Here is an 18,044-nt window from a genome sequence, read left to right as displayed (position 1 = left end):
TTTGTGTTCGGCGGCTTCGCACTGCGGGCCAACTCGCTTGGCCATCTGGAGCAGATCGAAAGTTACGCCCCTGGCCACCAGGTCAGGTTTGGAAGCTTAAACTACATGGCCGATATCCACGGATACTTGATCTTCGACAGATTCGAGCCCCTGCCTTGTGCGCTGCGCGGTCACGATGAGTACGATTTAGCTCTACCATCGGACGGTGTTCGAGAACTCGCACCGGCAGCCGCTCCGACCCTCAATTTGGAGCCAGTTTCGCCATCCGTGGACGGGTGGATAGACCCCGCCACGGAGGTCGTATCCTCTATGGCGATCGAGTCGAATATCGACCTTACCCTTCACGAGAGCCGTGTTGCCGAACTGTCGGATCCTTCTCCGGCCACGGACTCTGAACCGCCTGCGCCCGTTCCTATCGAATTCGATTGGGCGCCAATCATGGAGTTTACCTCCGCGGATATTTTTCAGCACTCGCCCTTCAGCGACATACTGAACTCACTAAGGTCTCTCTCCTTGTCAGGAGAGTCCTGGCTGAACTACGTGCGGCAGGATTGGGATGCGGATGACGAAAAAATTCGCCGCCCACCCACCACCCACTTAGTAGCCACTGTCGATGACTTAACCGACATGCTCGACTTCGACTCCGAAGACATCAACGGTATGGACGATGATGCGGGAGGCGAAGAGGAACCACTGCCCACAGGGCACTGGACAGCCACCTCATCATACGATATATACATGGTGGACACACCCAAAGAAGGCAATGGCGATGAGACAACGGAGGATGACCCCTCCAAGAAGCAACCCAAGCGCCGGCGTCAGCGGCGCCACTCTAAGTCCCACCAAGGCAAATGTGGTGATACCGGCACAGGAGATAATAGCACTCCGGACAGTGCTGAAGACGGCAACAATCCCCTCCAGCAAGATTTAGGGCAGGAGGATGGAGAGGCCAGCCCTCCTGAGAGAGCGACAGATGGAGAGGCGGAGGATGATAATTACATGCCTCCCTCCGAAGACGAGGCAAGCCTCGACGACGACGAATTCATCGTGCCAGAGGATCCCGTCAAACAAGAGCGCTTCAAGCGCGGGCTTATAGCCACGGCAAATAGCCTTAAGAAAAAGTAGCAGCAGCTTCAAGCTGATCAAGATTTGCTAGCTGACAGATGGACTGAAGTCCTGGCGGCCGAGGAACATAAACTCGAACGCCCCTCCAAGAGTTACCCAAAGTGCAGGTTGCTACCCCGACTGGAGGAGGAAGCACCGAAACCTACATCCCCGGCGTATGACGTGGCTGATCGGCCACCTCGTGGCCGTGACAGAGAAACATTCCAGCCAAAAGCTCAGCCTGCACCCCGACGCCATTCAAATAAAAAGGCATGGGGAAATACGCCAGACCTGCGAGATGTATTGGAGGACAAAGCAAAACATGCAAGATCGATCTACGGATCACGAGGGCGCGCCACTATGCGAGATGATAATTGTCACGCCGGATACAGTAAAAGTAAGTCCGGCCGGGCCTAACACAGCGGGCAAGACTCATTTGAGCTGCGTCGCGATATAGCCCAGTACAGAGGCGCCGCACACCCCTTATGCTTCACAGACGAAGTAATGGATCATCAAATCCCAGAGGGTTTCAAACCCGTAAATATAGAATCATACGACGGCACAACAGATTCCACGGTATGGATCAAGGATTTCCTCCTGCACATACACATGGCCCGCGGTGATGACCTACACGCCATCAAATACCTCCCACTCAAACTCAAAGGACCAGCTCGGCATTGGCTCAACAGCTTGCCAGCAGAGTCCATTGGCTGTTGGGAAGATCTGGAAGCCGCATTCCTCGACAACTTTCAGGGCACTTATGTGCGACCACCAGATGCCGATGAATTAAGCGACATAATTCAGCAGCCAGAGGAATCGGCCAGGCAATTCTGGACACGGTTCCTAACAAAGAAAAATCAAATCGTCGACTGTCCGGATGTAGAGGCCCTAGCAGCTTTCAAGCACAACATCCGCGACGAATGGCTTGCCCGACACCTTGGCCAGGAAAAGCCGAAATCTATGGCAGCCCTCACGACACTCATGACCCGCTTTTGTGCGGGAGAAGACAACTGGTTGGCTCGCAGCAATAACATATCAAAGAACCATGGTACTTCGGATACCAAGGACGGCAACGGCAGGTCACGTCGCAACAAACATAAGCGCCGCATTAACAGCGACAATACCGAGGATACGACAGTCAATGCCGGATTCAAAGGCTCTAAACCCGGTCAGCGAAAAAGCCATTCAAAAGAAGCACTCTGGGCCCGTCCAGTTTGGACCGTATACTCAATCGCTCGTGCCAAATACACGGCACCCCCGACAAGCCAGCCAACCACACCAACAGGGATTGTTGGGTGTTCAAGCAGGCCGGCAAGATAAATGCTGAAAACAAAGATAAGGGGTCACATAGCGATGACGAGGAGGAGCCCCGGCAGCCGAACACCGGAGGACAGAAGAGGTTCCCCCCATAAGTGCGGACGGCGAACATGATATACGCAACCCACATCCCCAAGAGGGAGCGGAAGCGTGCGCTCAGGGACGTATATGCGTTGGAGCCAGTCGCCGCAAAGTTCAACCCATGGTCTTCCTGCCCGATCACCTTCGACCGCATGGACCACCCGACTTATATCCGTCATGGCGGATTCGCCGCATTGGTCTTAGACCCAATCATTGACGGATTTCACCTCACTCGAGTTCTTATCGATGGCGGCAGCAGCCTAAACCTGCTTTATCAGGACATAGTGCGCAAAATGGGTATAGACCCCTCAAGGATCAAACCCACTAAAACGACCTTTAAAGGCGTCATACCAGGTGTAGAGGCCCATTGCACAGGCTCAGTAACACTAGAAGTGGTCTTCGGATCTCCGGATAACTTCCGAAGCGAAGAGTTAATCTTCGACATAATCCCGTTCCGCAGTGGCTACCATGCACTGCTCGGGCGAACCGCATTTGCAAGATTCAATGCGGTACCGCATTATGCATATCTCAAGCTCAAGATGCCAGGACCTCGGGGGGTCATCACAGTCAATGGAAACACAGAGCGCTCTCTCCGCACGGAGGAGCACACTGTGGCCCACGCAGCAGAAGCGCAAAGCAGCCTCTTAAGGCAATCCACTAGTTTGGCGATTAGGGACCCGGACACCTTCAAGCGTGCCCGGAGTAATCGGCAACAGGACCGCCTGGCACGTTCCGAGCTCCCATAGCAATGCGGCCCCCACCCCGGTCCCAGCCAAACGGTGAAATCCGTGCCATGCGTACATAATTACGCATTAAAAATACCATGGGCACAGGCGGGGAGGGGGGCACGACTGCGGCATGCTCCAAGTCGCGGCTTAAACCACACTAGGGCTTCCTGCTTTGTTATTTTTATCTTTCAGGACTTTAATCTCTGGAAACCCTGTCCGGCAGCATGATTGCCGAACACATGATGCAGCAACCAAGGAGGCAGAAAGCTACGTCACACCATGGAACTCCCAGGTGGATTACGATAACGAGTGAAATATTTTCTTTGATACTATTCCTCATCTTGCCCTTGGAAGGGACATGTCAAACAGTCCTACTTTTTGCTTATCGCACTACGTGTATCATTCCGCTTTAACGCACCTTTTTGAATAAACAATGCATAGCATTAAGACTATTATTGCATTCTTTCTTTTTATATATTCATTCACGACATCTAGCCCCCGTACACTCTGGTACGGCCAATACGCTAGGGGCTTAAGCATACCCCATAATACGGCGTGAGAAGTCCGAACACTTTCGACAGTGCGGCACCCTGAACTTATAGCATTATATGCATCAGCTCCGAATCATGTCTTGAGTCAATAGTTGGGTTTGCCCGGCTCCCATGTTTTGGTACCTTATGTTCCGCTATATTGGCTAAGGTAGCACTGGGAGAACTACTGTGATTGTGCCCCGATTCTGCTGGGCTAAGCACCTCGGTAGAGAAAGCTAAAACTGACTGTCACGATAAGGCAAAAGACTGGTCGCTGTTCGAGAGGTTTCGAGTCCCTAAAGACTTATGCCGCTTAGAGCGAGGAGTCGGCCCTGTCCGGCTTAAGGCGTGTATCGTGCCCCAAATTCGGCCTTCCGAATACTAGGGGCTTCGCCGAAATTTAAAATTATAGAATTCTATGGCTAAGTGAGAGTAATAATGCATTATAGTCCGATTGCCTTGTTCGTTGTGCTGAGCACCTCCCTCGAAGGACCCAACAATGGGAACAAGAGTGCTCAGGTTTATTCCGAACACCCCAGCACTCGTGGCGTGGGGGCAAAAGCCGACGACTAGCCATCTCTCAGATTTGATAAACAGCCGAACAGAAGGCAATATTTTAAATTCATACAAGCGTTGCATAGCGCATATGGACAAGTTTTTCATAATACAGGATTACACGAGCAAGTTCATTCAAATATTACATCTTTTGTGCACTCGTCCGCTACAAGACGGGCACCCTTCAGGACACCCTCATAGTACATCTCGGGGTGGCGATGCTCCTTGCCCTCCGGCGGCCCTTCCTTCACCAGCTTCACGGCGTCCATCTTGGCCCATTGCACCTTCACACGGGCGAAAGCCCGGCGTGCACCTTCGATGCAGACGGACCATTTGATGACTTCCAGCCGTGGGCAAGCATCCATAAGCTGCCTCACCAGGCTGAAGTAGCTGTGAGGAAGGGCATCGCCAGGCCACATCCGGACTATAAAGCCCTTCATGGCCTGTTCGGCCGCCTTGTGCAGCTCGACCAATTGCTTCAGTTGGTCGCTCAGAGGCATCGGGTGTTCGGTCCTAGTATACTGAGACCAGAATAACTTCTCCGTTGAGCTTCCCTCCTCGGCCTGGTAAAACTGTGCGGCATCCGACATGCTGCGGGGCAAATCTGTGAATTCTCCTGGAGAGCTCCGGATTTGGGTAAGTAACAAGTAATTTACTTTCACATGCTTGCTTTGCATATAGAATACCTTACCCGCCGCTATCTTCTTCATCGCATCAATCTCCTGGAGGGCCTTTCGGGCTTCGGCCTTGGCATTCTTTGCGCTCTCGAGGGCTGCGGCAAGCTCGGACTCTCACGTCTTCAAGTCAAGCTCCAACGCCTCGTGCTTCGTTACGAGAGCATGGAGCTCTTGCTGCACCTCGCCCACACGAGCCTCCTGCCTTTCCCGCTTGGTGCGCTCCTTGGTTTTTTTCGGCCTCGGATAGCGCTTGCTTCAGGGTCGCCACCTCGGTCGTGGCCCCTGGCAAATTTACGATGATCATGTCATTTTACAATCGCATTCTTTTTATATATATCCATAGACTAGGTACTACTTACCTTCGTTCTCCTCGAGCTGCCTCTTGGCAAGGCCGAGCTCTTCCTTGGACCCTTTGAGGTCCTGCTTCAGTGCGGCGACCTCCGCAGTCAGTGTGGCAGAGGCCAGCAGCGAAGCCTACATACGCATATAGACATACTTATATTAGACTCCTGCGATATTGTTTGATCCTCTGTTCGGCTTTTCTTTGTGAACACCGAACAGAGCATCAGGGGCTACTGTCTATGCGGTAATATTTTTCCTATATTTCAAAAACTTACCTCAAAGCCTGTTAGAAGGCTGGCACAGGCTTCAGTCAGTCCGCTCTTGGCGGACTGAACCTTCTGGACCACCGCACTCATAATAGTGCGGTGCTCTTCGTTGATGGAAGCGCTGCGAAGCGCTCCCAGCAGATTGTCCGGTGCCTCTGGATGGATAGAGGTCACCGGCACAGGCGTCTTTCCCCTTTTGGACGGAGGCCGCCTGCCCGAGTCCGGAACCACTGGGGGTTCCGGCACGGTGTTCGGCTGAGGGCCGAACTCGGAGCCCTTGGGAGCCTTGCTCCTTCTGCTCCCGGAGTCCGAAAGGTCGCCTTGAGGCACCTCCGGGACTGTCTCCCCTCGACCCGGTGCCTCTTGAGACAATACCTCGGCGTTGTCCGTAGGGCAAGGGGAGGTGGCGGTCGGAAGTGGATCGCTATCCATATCCGACGAGCCCAGGGAGCCGTCCGACGAGGATATCTCGATACGGGCTCGTGGCGGTCTGCATAATCATAATTCGGCGTTAGGAGAAGTAGTGCGACAAAGGTATGCTATGCGTTACTCTAGTATTCGAATACTTACGACTTCGCTAGGGCTTGGCCCTGAGCAGCCACTCGTCTTCGCCTTCAGCGGCGGTGGTGGAGTAGTCCGGAAGGAGGGTCCTCCCCTTCTTGGACCCTTCGCCCCCCTCCCCCCGGTCGGGGCGTCCTTCCTTTTCTTGTCTCCCTCGACTGAAGGGGGAGCATCTTCATCTTCCTCCTCGTCTTCGGGGGAGGAGTGCGTCGCGGAGTTATTGGACGATGAGTCCGACAACACCTGGCGTCGGGAACTCTTTCGGGTTCTCTTGGACTTCTTGGTCTTCTCCGGCACCTTGTAAGGAGCCGGAGTCAGCATCTCCGTCAGGAGAGCGTCCGCAGTGTCTTCGGGCAAAGGGGCCGGACAATTAATCTGCCCCGACGTCTCCACCCAGTCCTGTCAAAGGCATGGAGCTCAGACCCCGCACATGGTTAAGCTAGGGGAAATAAATATCCTACCGGATGTATAGAACTCACCGAATGCTCTCGGCGCTTCGCGCTTAGCCCGCGGTCTCGGTGAGAGAGGGAGGGACCTCGGTGCCCTTGAACAGCACCCTCCAGACGTCCTTGTGCGTCATGTCGAAGAGCTCGCTTAGAGTCTGGTGTGTTGGGGAACGAAGTAATTTCAAAAAAAATTCCTACGCACACGCAAGATCATGGTGATGCATAGCAACGAGAGGGGAGAGTGTGATCTACGTACCCTTGTAGACTGACAGCGGAAGCGTTATGACAACGCGGTTGATATAATCGTACGTCTTCACGGCCCGACCGATCAAGCACCGAAACTATGGCACCTCCGAGTTTTAGCACACGTTCAGCTCGATGACGATCCCTGGACTCCGATCCAGCAAAGTGTCGGGGAAGAGTTCCGTCAGCACGATGGCATGGTGACGAACTTGATGTTCTACCGTCGCAGGGCTTCGCCTAAGCACCGCTACAATATTATCGAGGATTATGGTGGAAGGGGGCACCGCACACGGCTAAGAAAATGATCACGTGGATCAACTTGTGTGTCTAGAGGTGCCCCCCTGCCCCCGTATATAAAGGAGCAAGGGGGAGGAGGCCGGCCCTAGGAGGGGCGCGCCAGGGAGTAGGATTCCTACTCCTAGTTGGAGTAGGTTTCCTCCTTTCCTAGTCCAACTAGGAGAAGGGGGGAAAGGGGGGAAGAGGGGAAGGAAGGGAGAGAGGGGCCGCGCCCCAAACCCCTTGTCCAATTCGGACTGGGCTTGGGAGGGGCGTGCGCCACCTCCTGGTCCTTTCCACTAAGGCCCATTGCTTCTTCCTCGTATTCCCGTAACTCCCCGGTACCTCTGAAAATACCCGAATCACTCGGAACCTTTCCGATGTCCGAATATAGTTGTCCAATATATCGATCTTTCCATCTCGACCATTTGGAGACTCCTCGTCATGTCCCCGATCTCATCCGGGACTCCTAACTCCTTCGGTACATCAAAACTCATAAACTCATAATATATCTGTCATCGAAACCTTAAGCGTGCGGACCCTACGGGTTCGAGAACAATGTAGACATGACCGAGACACATCTTCGGTCAATAACCAATAGCGGAACCTGGATGCTCATATTTTCTCCCACATATTCTACGAAGATCTTTATCGGTCAGACCGCATAACAACATACGTTGTTCCCTTTGTCATCGGTATGTTACTTGCCCGAGATTCGATCGTCGGTATCTCAATACCTAGTTCAATCTCGTTACCGGCAAGTCTCTTTACTCGTTTCATAATACATCATCTCGCAACTAACTCATTAGTTGCAATGCTTGCAAGGCTTATGTGATGTGCATTACCGAGAGGGCCCAGAGATACCTCTCCGACAAACGGAGTGACAAATCCTAATCTTGAAATACGCCAACCCAACATGTACCTTTGGAGACACCTGTAGAGCTCCTTTATAATCACCCAGTTACGTTGTGACGTTTGGTAGCACACAAAGTGTTCCTCAGGCAAACGGGAGTTGCATAATCTCATAGTCATAGGAACATGTATAAGTCATGAAGAAAGCAATAGCAACATACTAAACGATCGGGTGCTAAGCTAATGGAATGGGTCATGTCAATCACATCATTCTTCTAATGATGTGATCCCGTTAATCAAATAACGACTCTTTTGTTCATGGTTAGGAAACATAACCATCTTCGATTAACGAGCTAGTCAAGTAGAGGCATACTAGTGACACTCTGTTTGTCTATGTATTCATACATGTATTATGTTTCCGCTTAATACAATTCTAGCATGAATAATAAACATTTATCATGATATAAGGAAATAAATAATAACTTTATTATTGCCTCTAGGGCATATTTTCTTCAGTCTCCCACTTGCACTAGAGTCAATAATCTAGTTCACATCGCCATGTGATTGAACACTAATAGTTCACATCACCATGTGATTAACACCCATAGTTCATATTGTCATGTGACCTATACCCAAAGGGTTTACTAGAGTCAGTAATCTAGTTCACATCGTTTATGTGATTAACACCCAAAGAGTACTAAGGTGTGATCATGTTTTGCTTGTGAGATAATTTTAGTCAACGGGTCTGTCACATACAGATTCGTAAGTATTTTGCGAATTCTATGTCTACAATGCTCTGCACGGAGCTACTCTAGCTAATTGCTCCCACTTTCAATATGTATCTAGATCGAGACTTAGAGTCATCCAAATTTGTGTCAAAACTTGCATCGATGTAACTTTTTACGACGAACCTTTTTGTCACCTCCATAATTGAGAAATATTTCCTTATTCCACTAAGGATAATTTTGACCGCTGTCCAGTGATCTACTCTTAGATCACTATTGTACTCCCTTGCTTAACACAGTGTAGGGTATACAATAGATCTGGTACACAGCATGGCATACTTTATAGAACCTATGGCTGAGGCATAGGGAATGACTTTCATTCTCTTTCTATCTTCTGCTGTGGTCGGGCTTTGAGTCTTACTCAATTTCACACCTTGTAACACAGCCAAGAACTCTTTCGTTGACCATTCCAATTTTTGAACTACTTCAAAATATTGTCAAGGTATGTACACATTGAAAAAAAACTTATCAAGCGTCTTGATCTATCTCTATAGATCTTGATGCTTAATATGTAAGCAGCTTCACCGAGGTCTTTCTTTGAAAACCTTCTTTCAAAACACTCCTTTATGCTTTGCAGAATAATTCTACATTATTTTCGATCAACAATATGTTATTCACATATACTTATCAGAAATGTTGTAGTGCTCCCACTCACTTTCTTGTAAATACAGGCTTCACCGCAAGTCTGTATAAAGCTATATGCTTTGATCATCTCATCAAAGCGTATATTCCAACTCCGAGATGTTTGCACCAGTCCATAGATGGATCGCTGGAGCTTGCACATTTTGTTAGCACCTTTAGGATTGACAAAACCTTCTGGTTGTATCATATACAACTCTTCTTTAATAAATCCATTAAGGAATGTAGTTTTGTTTATCCATTTGCCGGATTTCATGAAATGCGGCAATTGCTAACATGATTCGGGCAGACTTAAGCATAGATACGAGTGAGAAACTCTCATCGTAGTCAACACCTTGAACTTGTCGAAAACCTTTTTGCGACAATTCTAGCTTTGTGGATAGTAACACTACTATCAGCGTCTGTCTTCCTCTTGAAGATCCATTTAATCTCAATGGCTCGCCGATCATTGGGCAAGTCAATCAAAGTCCATACTTTGTTCTCATACATGGATCTCATCTCAGATTTCATGGCCTCAAGCCTTTTCGCGGAATCTGGGCTCATCATTGCTTCCTCATAGTTCGTAGGCTCATCATGGTCAAGTAACATGACCTCCAGAACTAGATTACTGTACCACTCTGGTGCGGATCTCACTCTGGTTTTACCTACGAGGTTCGGTAGTAACTTGATCTGAAGTTACATGATCATCATCATTAGCTTCCTCACTAATCGGTCTAGTAGTCACAGGAACAGATTTCTGTGATGAACTACTTTCCAATAAGGGAGCAGGTATAGTTACCTCATCAAGTTCTACTTTCCTCCCACACACTTCTTTCGAGAGAAATTCCTTCTCTAGAAAGGATCCATTCAAAGCAACGAATATCTTGCCTTCGGATCTGTGATAGAAGGTGTACCCAACATTTTCTTTTGGGTATCCTATGAAGACGCACTTCTCCGATTTGGGTTTGAGCTTATCAGGTTGAAACTTTTTCACATAAGCATTGCAACCTCAAACTTTAAGAAACGACAGCTTAGGTTTCTTGCCAACCATAGTTCATACGGTGTCGTTTCAACGGATTTAGATGGTGCCCTATTTAGCGTGAATGCAGCTGTCTCTAATGCATAACCCCAAAACGATAGTGGTAGATCGGTAAGAGACATCATAGATCGCACCATATCTAATAAAGTACGGTTATGACGTTCGGACACACCATTACATTGTGGTGTTCCAGGTGGCGTGAGTAGTGAAACTATTTCACATTGTTTTTAACTGAAGTCCAAACTCGTAACTCAAATACTCTTCTCTACGATCAGATCGTAGAAACTTCATTTTCTTGTTACGATGATTTTTCACTTCACTCTGAAATTCTTTGAACTTTTCAAATGTTTCAGACTTATGTTTCATCAAGTAGATATACTCATATCTGCTCAAATCATCTGTGAAGATCAGAAAATAATGATACCTGTCGCGAGCCTCAATATTCATCGGACCACATACATTAGTATGTATGATTTCCAACAAATCTGTTGCTCGCTCCATTGTTCCGAAGAATAGAGTCTTGGTCATCTTGCCCATGAGGCATGGTTCGCAAGCATCAACTGATTCATAATCATGTGATTCCAAAAGCCCATCAGCATGGAGTTTCTTCATGCGCTTTACACCAATATGACCTAAACGGCAGTGCCACAAATAAGTTGCACTATCATTATTAACTTTGCATCTTTTGGTTTCAATATTATAATTATGTGTATCACTACGACCGAGATCCAACGAACTATTTTCATTGGGTGTGTAACCATATAAGGTTTTATTCATGTAAACAGAACAACAATTTATTCTCTTACTTAAATGAATAACCGTATTACAATAAACATGATCAAATCATATTCATGCTCAACGCAAACACCAAATAACACTTATTTAGGTTCAACACTAATCCCGAAATTATAGGGAGTGTGCGATGATGATCATATCAAGCTTGGAACCACTTCCAACACACATCATCACTTCACCCTTAACTAGTCTCTGTTTATTCTGCAACTCCCGTTCCGAGTTACTAATCTTAGCAACTGAACTAGTATCAAATACTGAGGGGTTGCTATAAACACTAGTAAAGTACACATCAATAACATGTATATCAAATATACTTATGTTCACTTTGCCATCCTTCTTATCCGCCAATCACTTCGGGTAGTTCCGCTTCTAGTGACCAGTCCCTTTGCAGTAGAAGCACTTAGTCTCAGGCTTAGGACCAGACTTGGGCTTCTTCACTTGAGCAGCAACTTGCTTGCTGTTCTTCTTGAAGTTCCCCTTCTTCCCTTTGCCCTTTTCTTGAAACTAGTGGTCTTGTCTACCATCAACACTTGATGTTTTTCTCGATTTCTACCTTCATCAATTTCAGCATTACGAAGAGCTTGGTAATCATTTCCGTTATCCCTTGCATATCATAGTTCATCACGAAGTTCTACTAACTTGGTGATAGTGACTAGAGAATTCTGTTAATCACTATTTTATCTGGAAGATTAACTCCCACTTGATTCAAGCAATTGTAGTACCCAGACAATCTGAGCACATGCTCACTAGTTGAGCGATTCTCCTCCATCTTTTAGCTATAGAACTTGTTGGAAACTTCATATCTCTCAACTCGGGTATTTGCTTGAAATATTAACTTCAACTCCTGGAACATCTTATATGTTCCATGACGTTCAAAATGTATTTGAAGTCCCGATTCTAAGCCTTTAAGCATGGTGCACTAAACTATCAAGTAGTCATCATATTGAGCTAGCTAAACGTTCATAACGTCTGCATCTGCTCCTGCAATAGGTCTGTCACCTAGCGGTGCATCAAGGACATAATTCTTCTGTGCAGCAATGAGGATAAACCTCAGATCACGGATCCAATCTGCATCATTGCTACTAACATTTTTCAACACAATTTTCTCTAGGAACATATCAAAATAAACACAGGGAAGCAACAACCCGAGCTATTGATCTACAACATAATTTGCAAAATACTACCAGGACAAAGTTCATGATAAATTTAAAGTTCAATTAATTATATTACTTAAGAACTCCCACTTAGAAAGACATCCCTCTAATCTTCTAAGTGATCACGTGATCCAAATCAACTAAACCATGTCCGATCATCACGTGAGATGGAGTAGTTTCGATGGTGAACATCACCATGTTGATCATATCTACTATATGATTCACGCTCGACCTTTCGGTCTCCGTGTTCCGAGGCCATATCTGTATATGCTTGGCTCGTCAAGTATAACCTGAGCATTCCGCGTGTGCAACTGTTTTGCACCCATTGTATTTGAACGTAGAGCCTATCACACCCGATCATCACGTGGTGTCCCAGCACGAAGAACTTTCGCAACGGTGCATACTCAGGGAGAACACTTCTTGATAATTAGTGAGAGATCATCTTAAAATACTACCGTCAAACTAAGCAAAATAAGATGTATAAAAAAATAAACATCATATGCAATCAAAAATATGTGACATGATATGGCCATCATCATCTTGCGCCTTTGATCTCCATCTCCAAAGTACTCTCATGATCTCTATCGTCACCGGCATGACACCATGATCTCCATCATCTTGATCTATATCAATGTGTCGTCACATGGTTGTCTCACCAACAATTGCTCTTGCAACTATTGCTATCGCATAGCGATAAAGTAAAGCAATTATTTGGCGCTTGCATCTTATGCAATAGAGAGATAACCATAAGGCTTTTGCCAGTTGCCGATAACTTCAACAAAACATGATCACCTCATACAACAACTTATATCTCATCACGTCTCGACCATATCACATCACAACATGCCCTGCAAAAACAAGTTAGACGTCCTCTACTTTGTTGTTGCAAGTTTTACATGGATGCTACGGGCTTAAGCAAGAACCAATCTTACCTACGCATCAAAAACCACAACGATAGTTTGTCAAGTTGGTGTTGTTTTAACCTTCGCAAGGACCGGGCGTAGCCACACTCGGCTCAACTAAAGTTTGAGAAACTGACACCTGCCAGCCACCTGTGTGCAAAGCACGTCGGTAGAACCAGTCTCGCGTAAGCGTACGCGTAATGTCGGTCCGGGCCGCTTCATCCAACAATACCGCCGAACCAAAGTATGACATGCTGGTAAGCAGTATGACTTATATCGCCCACAACTCACTTGTGTTCTACTCGTGCACAACCTCAACACATAAAACCTAGGCTCGGATGCCACTATTGGGGAACGTAGTAATTTCAAAAAAAAATCCTACGCACACGCAAGATCATGGTGATGCATAGCAACGAGAGGGGAGAGTGTGATCTACGTACCCTTGTAGACCGACAGCGGAAGCGTTATGACAACGCGGTTGATGTAGTCGTACGTCTTCATGGCCCGACCGATCAAGCATCGAAACTACGGCACCTCCAAGTTTTAGCACACGTTCAGCTCGATGACGATCCCCGGACTCCGATCTAGCAAAGTGTCGGGGAAGAGTTCCGTCAGCACGACGGCGTGGTGACGATCTTGATGTTCTACCGTCGCAGGGCTTCGCCTAAGCACCGCTACAATATTATCGAGGATTATGGTGGAAGGGGGCACCGCACACGGCTAAGAAAACGATCACATGGATCAACTTGTGTGTCTAGAGGTGCCCCCCTGCCCCGTATATAAAGGAGTAAGGGGGAGGAGGCCGGCCCTAGGAGGGGCGCGCCAGGGAGTAGGATTCCTACTCCTAGTTGGAGTAGGTTTCCTCCTTTCCTAGTCCAACTAGGAGAAGGGGGGAAAGGGGGGAAGAGGGGAAGGAAGGGAGAGAGGGGCCGCGCCCCAAACCCCTTGTCCAATTCGGACTGGGCTTGGGAGGGGCGCGCACCACCTCCTGGTCCTTTCCACTAAGGCCCATTAAGGCCCATTGCTTCTTCCTCGTATTCCCGTAACTCCCCGGTACCTCCGAAAATACCCGAATCACTCGGAACCTTTCCGATGTCCGAATATAGTTGTCCAATATATCGATCTTTCCATCTCGACCATTTCGAGACTCCTCGTCATGTCCCCGATCTCATCCGGGACTCCGAACTCCTTCGGTACATCAAAACTCATAAACTCATAATATATCTGTCATCAAAACCTTAAGCGTGCGGACCCTACAGGTTCGAGAACAATGTAGACATGACCGAGACACGTCTCCGGTCAATAACCAATAGCGGAACCTGGATGCTCATATTGGCTCCCACATATTCTACGAAGATCTTTATCGGTCAGACCGCATAACAACATATGTTGTTCCCTTTGTCATCGGTATGTTACTTGCCCGAGATTCGATCGTCGGTATCTCAATACCTAGTTCAATATCGTTACCGGCAAGTCTCTTTACTCGTTTCGTAATACATCGTCTCGCAACTAACTCATTAGTTGCAATGCTTGCAAGGCTTATGTGATGTGCATTACCGAGAGGGCCCAGAGATACCTCTCCGACAAACGGAGTGACAAATCCTAATCTCGAAATACGCCAACCCAACATGTACCTTTGGAGACACCTGTAGAGCTCCTTTATAATCACCCAGTTACGTTGTGACTTTTGGTAGCACACAAAGTGTTCCTCCGGAAAACGGGAGTTGCATAATCTCATAGTCATAGGAACATGTATAAGTCATGAAGAAAGCAATAGCAGCATACTAAATGATCGGGTGCTAAGCTAATGGAATGGGTCATGTCAATCACATCATTCTTCTAATGATGTGATCCCGTTAATCAAATAACGACTCTTTTGTTCATGGTTAGGAAACATAACCATCTTTGATTAACGAGCTAGTCAAGTAGAGGCATACTAGTGACACTCTGTTTGTCTATGTATTCACACATGTATTATGTTTCCGGTTAATACAATTCTAGCATGAATAATAAACATTCATCATGATATAAGGAAATAAATAATAACTTTATTATTGCCTCTAGGGCATATTTCCTTCATGGTGCTGGGCCGGGTCAAACTCCCACAAGTTGAAATCTCGTTGTTGACACGGGAGGATCCGGCGGATGAGCATGACCTGGACTATGTTGACAAGCTTAAGCTTCTTGCTTGTCATATTCCGGATACATTTCTGGAGTCCGTCCAGCTCCACCGATGAACCCCAGGATAGGCCCTTCTCTTTCCAGGAGGTGAGCCGCGTGGGGATTCTGATCGAAACTCGGGGGCCGCCACCCAGTTGGTGTCACGCGGCTCGGTGATGTAGAACCACACCGATTGCCACCCCTTTATGGTCTCCACGAAGGAGCCTTCAAGCCATATAACATTGGGCATCTTGCCCGCCATGGCTCCGCCGCATTCTGCTTGTTGGCCTCCCACCACCTTTGGCTTGATATTGAAGGTCGTCAGCCACAGGCCGAAGTGGGGCCGGATGCGGAGGAAAGCCTCACACACGATGATGAACACCGAAATGTTGAGGATGAAGTTCGGGGCCAGATCTTGAAAGTCCAGCCCGTAGTAGAACATGAGACCGCGGACGAATGGATGGAGGGGAAACCCCAGTCCACGGAGGAAGTGGTGGAGGAAAACTACCCTCTCGTGAGGTTCCGGGGTAGGGACGATCTGCCCCACAGCGGGCAGCCGATGCGCGATATTCGCGGCTAGGTATCCGGCCCCGCGCAGCTTTTTGATGTGTCCCTCCGTGACGGAGGACGCCATCCACTTGCCTCCCGCTCCGGACATGTTTGGAGAAGGTTGAGGAGAAGGATGTGGACTTGGGTGTTGGAGCTCGAGTGCACAAGAATGGATGAGCAAGGAGGAAGAAGGCGTGGGTAGAAAAAGGTTAAACCTTATCCGTTTATAAGGGCGGCCGAAACTATGCGCCCCCACTAGCCTGGTAAAACTCTCTTATCCCCCAAGCGCCGTAATCGATGGCGCGATTGGGTCACCCACGCCCGTATTGATGAGAATCCCGTAATAAGGGGGACACGATCTCTGCTTTGACAAGACGTGTCAAGAAACTGTCTCGCGTTATGTGCGGGGCTAGTTAATGGAAAAGGTTCGAATAATCACTTGGCCATGGCATAATGTCATGTTGCCAAAACGTGTCAGTAGATTAGATTTGTGGAAATATTATTCTCTCTACGGTGGTATGTGGAACTTATTTTGCAGGGTCGGACACTATCCTTGTATTCAAATTCTTCCGTGGTGTATTCGGAGGAGGAACCCGCCTTGCAATGCCTAAGACAATACTGCGCGCTGGACTCATCGTCATTGAAGCCTGGTTTAGGGGCTACTGAGGGAGTCCTGGATTAGGGGGTCTCCGGACAGCCAGACTGTATCCTTTGGCCGGACTGTTGGACTATGAAGATACAAGATTGAATACTTCGTCTCGTGTCCGGATAGGACTCTACTTGTCGTGGAAGGCAAGCTAGGCAATACGGATATGTATATCTCCTCCTTTGTAACCGACCTTGTGTAACCCTAGGCCCTTCCGGTGTCTATATAAACCGGAGGGTTTTAGTCCGTAGGACAACATACAATCATACCATAGGCTAGCTTCTAGGGTTTAGCCTCTCCGATCTCGTGGTAGGTCAACTCTTGTAATACTCATATCATCAAGAATAAATCAAGCAGGAGGTAGGGTTTTACCTCCATCAAGAGGGCCCGAACCTGGGTAAAACATCGTGTTCCCTGCCTCCTATTACCATCCGCCTTAGACGCATAGTTCGGGACCCCCTACCCGAGATCCACCGGTTTTGACACCGACAGCTCCCTTTACTCCCTAGCTGAACAATCGGGAATGTAGGGGTAAGCACAGGAGCCAGGCAACCCAGCTTGCAAATCACTTAGGTCAATATGGTGCATATTGTGGCATAATACACGAACAAGGAACGAAGCCGTACAAGTATAATCATATGCAAGAGGAAAAGCTCCATCAAGGGAGCCCCCAAATAAACGGGGTATTTGAATATGCGCGTCACAAACAAAGTTTTGACAAGGAACTTTGTCACAAACAACTTTGTGCCAAAAAGTATAATACTTGGTCGAACCAAACTAAATTTAAAACTGAAAGTTTTTGAGCATGAAAGCAACTTAGCTGGTTAATGTGCTCGGTGTTGATGACGCGATTCGGGCTTGTGGCGGGACGAAGACGCCCAATAATCTGTGACAGATCTGACAAGGTTCGCAGTCCTCGGCATGGCCGAGGTCCCAGCCCCCAGGTCCGAGGTATCCGAGCAAGGAGTTCGGCACTCTAGAGTAGTGACCACCTAACGCAGTCAAAATCGATTATCTGCACACATAAAATAGTGCGGTCCAGGAAATAATAATATATAATCATTGCATAATTGCTTTACGCAAAAATAATTTATTTAAAGAAATGTGCCTGGCGTTGAAGCCAAGGTCGATGCAGGGCGTCAGCATGGCGCAGTGAAGGCATGACAAAGCCTGAATTTGCAGGGCGGTCCGGGCTCCGGATGTGGCGTTCGCCAAACTTTGTACGGAAACTGACCGAACCACCATGCGACCATTTTTAATGTGGCCGCCATTTGATAGACCTGTGTACAGATGATGGAACAAACCAGAGTAATAATTCCTTAAGAAAAATAAACCCAACAAGCAAAAATTGTTAGGATTAATAGCACCTGGTTTATTTGTTGTAGCATTCCGAAGAAAAGCGACTCCCAAAATCGGGA

The sequence above is a fragment of the Triticum urartu genome, chromosome 1, assembly GCF_003073215.2.
Source record: "Triticum urartu cultivar G1812 chromosome 1, Tu2.1, whole genome shotgun sequence".
Classification (NCBI taxonomy): Eukaryota; Viridiplantae; Streptophyta; class Magnoliopsida; order Poales; family Poaceae; genus Triticum; species Triticum urartu.
This window is presented reverse-complemented; position numbering follows the sequence as displayed.